We start from the raw sequence: 6,000 nt of genomic DNA on the forward strand, positions 1-6,000 counted from the left end.
ACCGGCAGAGGCACGAGGGGTACTTTTGGGACCCGTTTTGGGGCAAGAGGTGCAGTAATCCCGTACTTCCTGATGCATGCCCGGCCAGAAGAACCTCTGGGCCACCTGTTGTAGGGTTTTCTCCCTCCCCAGATGCTCAGCTCAGGGTACTGTGTGGGCCAAGTGGAGCAGGTCCCACTGGAACCGCTGCGGGACCAACAGCTGGTGTAGTTCTTCCTGCGTTTGGGGTTCCTGGACCACCTGATAGAGTAGATCATTATGGATCTCGAAGCGGGGTCCTTGATGCGGGCGTCCGGGTGGGTCTTTTTCCCCAGGGGCACCCATCGCCTACTCCCAGGCCTGAGTGAGGGTGGTGTCCCCCCTTTGTTCTTCCAAGAAATCGGCATTGATGTACAGCCACCTCTGGCCCTCTTCTGTCCGGGTTTCAGTGCAGGTTCGGCCTTCCTCATCTACCTCATGATTCCCCGAAGGCCCCTCCAGGGGGTTGTCTGGTGGGGTTTGGCCTAGTAGTCCCGGTCTTTTGGCTTGGCCTCCTCTTTTCTTCGCTGGTCGGGTACTCCACTCTTGCAGGAGTGCAGCAAAGCCCGGCCAGTCGCATCCCAGGATCACTGGGTAAGCTAATTTTGGTGCCACCCCCACTAGGCACCACCCTCCCTGCTGTGCTGCCTCAAGCTGTACCCAGATGGTGGGATAGGGCTTCACATCTCCATGGATACACTGCAGGCATATGGGGGCCCCCACGGGCCCAGTGGGTTCTACCAGCCCTGACCGGATGACGGTCTGGCTACATCCGGAGTCAACCAAGGCCATGGTAGGCGTCCCATCCACTGGTACAAGAATCTTGCCCGGTCCCCACTTCCGGGCACGTTGACCAGCGGTCCACACCTGCCCATAATTACAGTCCATATACGGGCATTCCCTCTGGAAATGCCCTATCTGTCCACACTCGTAACACAGCTCCCTCTTTCTTTCTTCCGGTGGGGTGTTCTGGGGATGCTTTGTCTTCCCGGCGAATCGCCTAGGCTCCACGTGAGTTTCGCCACTGGAGGCTCCCTCGAGGTATGGGGCGGTGGGATCTCTGAGGGCTGCGAGCGTAAACGGGGCTTCCCCCTTGCGGGTTCCCCATGCCATGGCCGAGTTCTGTTCACCCGGGGTCCCCCCTTTGTAGCCAGTCTTCTGTTCTCCCTCTGTGGCCAGGTAATCCTCCATTAGCGGGGTCGCTTCCGTGAGGGTCTTCGGGTGGTGCCACTGCACCCATTCCCTCCCCCCAGTAGAGAGAATCTGCAAGAACTGCTCCAAAGCCACCGTCTTGGCTACTTGGACACTTGTGTGGCGTTCTGGCTCGAGCCACCTCCAGCTAGGGTGACCAGATGTCCCGATTTTATAGGGACAGTCCCAATTTTGGGGTCTTTTTCTTATATAGATTCCTATTACCCCCCGTCCCGATATTTCACATTTGCTGTCTGGTCACCCTACCTCCAACAGAGGTCGTGAATTCACTTCGCCACGACTCAAGGCCTAGCCCCCGGCGCATATCACTCTCGGTGGAGCCGCTGCTGGTAAGTCTTGGGGCTGATGCCAGTTTGGTCCAAAATGGCCGCCTTGACCTTGGAATAGTCCAGTGCCTCCTGCGGGTCGAGGTTACGATACGCGGCCTGTGCCGGGCCCGTCAGGTAGGGAGCTAGAATAGTGGCCCAATGTGCGTTGGGCCACTGGACGGCAGTTGCAACCCGCTCGAAAGTCACCAGAAAGGCCTCGGGGTCATCCCCCGGCCCCATCTTTGTTAGGCGCACTGGTAGTCCCCCGAGACCATAACCAGCACTGCCGCTTGCCACGCCTAGGGGAGGACTTGGTGCATGTCCTACCAACGTTGCCATCTGCTGAAACAGTCGCTCCTGGCTGGCTTGTTGTTGGGCATTCAGCTCCCGGATCAGCTGTTGCTGCTGTTCTTGCTGCTGCGCTGCTTGCAGCTGCTGTTGTGCTGCTAGCTGTTAGAGCAACTGTGCTTGCTGCTGCTGCTGCTGCTGCACCGCCTGCTGCTGTTGGTTCTCCAGCAGCCATTTCAGAAGTTTCTCCGGTTCCATCTTGGGTGTCTGGGTCCTTATTTCAGGCCCTGATTGATGCCTGCATTCTCAACCCAGTTGTGACTGGTCTGTCACCACAGTGCCCCTTTGTGGCAGGGGAGGGTGGGGTGCCAGGGCCTCACGTCTCAAGTTTCCCAGCCTGCCTTTTTTAAGGGTGTCCCGACTGGGCCTAATGGCAGGTTCCCACGTGCTCAACCCGAGTGTCAGGGCAGCGTGGCCCAACAGCCAGAGTCCATATAACCCTCCCCGAGTGTCAGGGAAGTATGGCCCAACGGCCAGAGTCCCTATAACTCGCCCCGAGTGTCAGGGCAGCGTGGCCCAACGGCCAGAGTCCATATAACCTGCTCCGAGTACCAGGGCAGCATGGCCCAATGGCCAGAGTCTATATAACTCGCCCCGGCTCTCTGGACAGCATGGCCCAATGGCCAGAGTCCATCTTTCCCCCTCTCAGGCGGGGAAGTGTCACCTAATGGTCGGGGGAGTAGGGGGACCCGAGCCCACCCTCTCCACCAGGTCACGACCCAGGGCTCTCCTATTGGTGAGGTTCCCCTTGCCGTTGGCTCGGCGGGGATCCACCCGCAACATGCCGAGCATCAGTGCTGCTTTAACGCGGCTTGTCGCTAAAGTTCCCCTGGGTCACTTTCTACCCTCAACGTTGTATTCTCCACTCTGTGTGTGTGTATGTGTGTGTGTCTCCGGTCCGTTCCCCTCTGTCGGGTCCTCCGTCTGGGACGCAAGGTACGTGCCGGCTGGGCCGGCTCCTGGCTCCTGGAGGGTTGGCTGTCCCTCCTCGGGATCTGGCTGTGTGCGTCCTTCTCCTCCGGTGCTCAGCCCAGACTGAGCAGTTTTGCAGGCTTTCATACCTACTCTCCAGTTGGAGCATGCCCAGCAGGGCTTCCGGGGCGGGGCTTCCTCTGCCAGAAAGGAAGGGTTAACCTCTGTGGCGCCAGTGCGGGGCCGCTCTGCCCCTCACAGGGTGGAAGGAACCTCAAGAGGTCATCTAGTCCATCTCCTCACACCAAGGGAGGTGTAAGTATACCTAGGCCACCCCGACAAATGTTTGTCTAACTTGTTCTGCAAAAAGCGACAGAGTCCTGTGGCACCTTGTAGACTAACAGACGTATTGGAACATAAGCTTTCGTGGGTGAATACCCACTTCGTCAGACGCAAGTTGATATTCACCCATGAAAGCTTATACTCCAATACGTCTGTTAGTCTACAAGGTGCCACAGGACTCTTTGTCGCTTTTTACAGATCCAGACTAACACGGCTACCCCTCTGATACTTGTTCTGCAAAGTCACCAATGATGGGGATTACACAACCTCCCTACGTACCCTGTTACAGTACTTAATTATCACTATAGTTAGTTTTTTCTAATATCTAATCTGAATCTCACTTGCTGCAATCTAAGATGATTATGTCTAGTCCCTTGGTGAATGTGGACAACAATTGACAATCTTTCAATTATTTGAAGACTGTTATCAATTCACCCCTCAATCTTCTCTTCTCTAAACTTAAAATGTCCAATTCTTTCAACATTTCCTCATAGATGATGTTTTCTAAACCTCTTACTCTGTTTGTTGCTCTCCTCTGGACATTCTCCAATTTGTTCTTATCTTTCTTAAACAGTGATAAGCAAAACTGGACACAGCTGAGGCCACACCAGTGCTAAGTAGAACGGAACAATTACCTCCTGTGTCTTACATATAACATTCTTGTTAATACAATTCAGAATGACATTTCCCTTTTTCACAACAGCATCACAACTTTTCAGATTGTGATCCACTGTAACTGCGAGATCATTTTCTGCAGAACTGCTACCTTGTCAGTTATTCCTTATTTTGGTTTTTTTTGTATTTGATTTTTCCTTCCTAAGTCTAATGCTTTGCACTTATCTTTACTGAATTTCAATTTACTGATTTCAGACCAATTTTCCAGTTTATCAAGATCATTTTGAATTTTATCCCTGCCTTCCAAAGAGCTTGTGACCCCTCTCAGCTTCATGTCATCCACAAATTGTGTAAGTGTATCTCTATTCCATCACCCAAGTCATTTACAAAAATATTGAATAATACCAGACCCAGGACAGTGTTATTTTGTATTTATCCATAGGAACACAGCAATCACAGAGAATAGAATAAAGCAAGTGAAGGCCTACAGGCCTATGTCTTACCTAAAGCTCAGCTTTTCCCTTAAAACCTGGGCTGACTCAGCTTATCTCAAGAACCCCTGCTTCTGGGAGGATTGTGTTACAGTCTCCTTCCCTGCAGACCCTGCCTCGCCCCCTCTGTTCATCAGGGCTCCCCTGTTAACAATTCCCAAGCTCTCTGTTTAAGATTTCCCACCTCATGGGCCCATCCCATGGAAGGGGGCTTGTGCTCAGCTTGGCTAGATGCACAACTTCAAAAGCCCTGACACCTGTATTGTCAGTTAAGTACCAGTAACTGGGTTCTATGAAACCATTGTCTGCCATCCTGGGACATGCTGGTAGCTCAGATGGCGGTTACCCTTTGAACCCTGGTAGGAAATGTGAAAATAGCAGTAAAAGGGACTGATGTGCACATAATATTCCCAGAAATACAGATATTCCCCATGTTCTATGCAGGGGTGTCATAATTATAAAGGGAAGGGTAACAACCCTCCTGTATACAATACTATAAAATCCCTCCTGGCCAGAGGCACCATAAGCCTTTTACCTGTAAAGGGTTAAGAAGCTCAGGTAACCTGGCTGACACCTGACCCAAAGGACCAATAAGGGGACAAGATACTTTCAAATCTTGGGAGTGGGAGGGAAAGGCTTTTTGTTTTGTTTTGGTTGGTTGGTTGGGTTTTTTTTGTGGTGTTTGCTCTTGGGACTAAGAGGGACCGAACATCAGTCCACGATCTCCAAATCTTTCTGAATGAGTCTCTCGTATTTCAAATTTGTAAGTAACAGCAAGGCAAGGCGTATTAGTTTAGTTTATCTTTATTTTCTCAACTTGTGAATTTTCCCTTCTCTAGAGGGAGGTTTATCCCTGTTTTGTTGTAACTTTGAAACTAAGGCTAGAGGGGGTTCCTCTGGGCTCTTTGAATCTGATTACCCTGTAAAGTTATTTTCCAGCCTGATTTTACAGAGATGATTTTTACCTTTTCTTTTTAATAAAATCCTTCTTTTAAAAATCTGACTGATTTTTCCATTGTCCAAAGACACAGGGGGTTGGGTCTTTGATCACTTTGTAACCAATTGGTTAGGATATTATTCTCAAGCCTCCCCAGGAAAGGGGGTGTAAGGACTTGGGGGGATATTTAGGGGGAAGAGGAACTCCAAGTGGTCCTTTCCTAGTTTCTTGTTAAATCGCTTGGTGGTGGCAGCGTACCAAGTTTTAACCTAAGCTGCTAGAAATAAGCTTAGGGGGCTTTTATGCAGTTCCCCACATCTGTACCCTAGAGTTCAGAGTGGGGAAGGAACCCTGACATGGTGGCAGAGTGGCGGGATCATTTTTGAACCAAAAGCACAGCAGAATTTTAAAAGGACAATATTTTCTTGTTAGAGGTTGTTTTTTTTTTCTCTGCCTGAAGGCAGAGGGGTCAAGTTACAGTAGCAAAGGAATTCACAAGCTGGGTTGTTGTTTTTTTTTCTTTCTAACTCTCATTTATAACTAGGTTAAACACAGAAAGGCTAGGATGACAGACTGTGACGTCCAGAAAAAACTGGATTTAGCCAGACTGGAAGCACAAGAGAAAGAAAAGGAACACAAGAGACTGCTCAAATTAAAACAACTTGAGAAAGAAGCTGCTGAAAGAGAAGAGAAAGCCAAAGAGGCTGCCCACAGGACAGCTGTGGAGGCAAAAGAAAAAGAAATGGAGGAGAGGGAAAAAGAGAGGAAGCATGCACTGGAGATACAGATGGCAAGGGCTAAGCAGAATATACCAGGC

The sequence above is a fragment of the Terrapene carolina genome, unplaced genomic scaffold (assembly GCF_002925995.2).
Source record: "Terrapene carolina triunguis isolate 2854851 unplaced genomic scaffold, T_m_triunguis-2.0 Scaffold30712, whole genome shotgun sequence".
Lineage (NCBI taxonomy): Eukaryota > Metazoa > Chordata > Testudines > Emydidae > Terrapene > Terrapene triunguis.